This window comes from Phacochoerus africanus, chromosome 4 (assembly GCF_016906955.1).
Source record: "Phacochoerus africanus isolate WHEZ1 chromosome 4, ROS_Pafr_v1, whole genome shotgun sequence".
Lineage (NCBI taxonomy): Eukaryota > Metazoa > Chordata > Mammalia > Artiodactyla > Suidae > Phacochoerus > Phacochoerus africanus.
Genome location: NC_062547.1, coordinates 105,065,433 through 105,065,664, shown reverse-complemented (window position 1 = coordinate 105,065,664; position 232 = coordinate 105,065,433).

The window sequence follows — 232 nt, the reverse complement described above, 5'->3', positions numbered from 1 at the left end:
CCCTCAATTCCGTCTTTCTCCAATCTGCTTTCTCTTCTCCCCGGTTCCGAAGACCAAACCTAAGAACCTCTACCCCACCCCTCCAGCGTCACACCTCCCCCTGCCGGCACAACCCGGATCTTTCCGGCACCGCTGCAGAGTGGCGGGTAGCGGCGACCCAGAACCCCAGATTCCAGGTCCCGCTGGGCTTGCGCCTCTCTCACTCCCACCCCCCTAAGGCCTGCACAAAGAC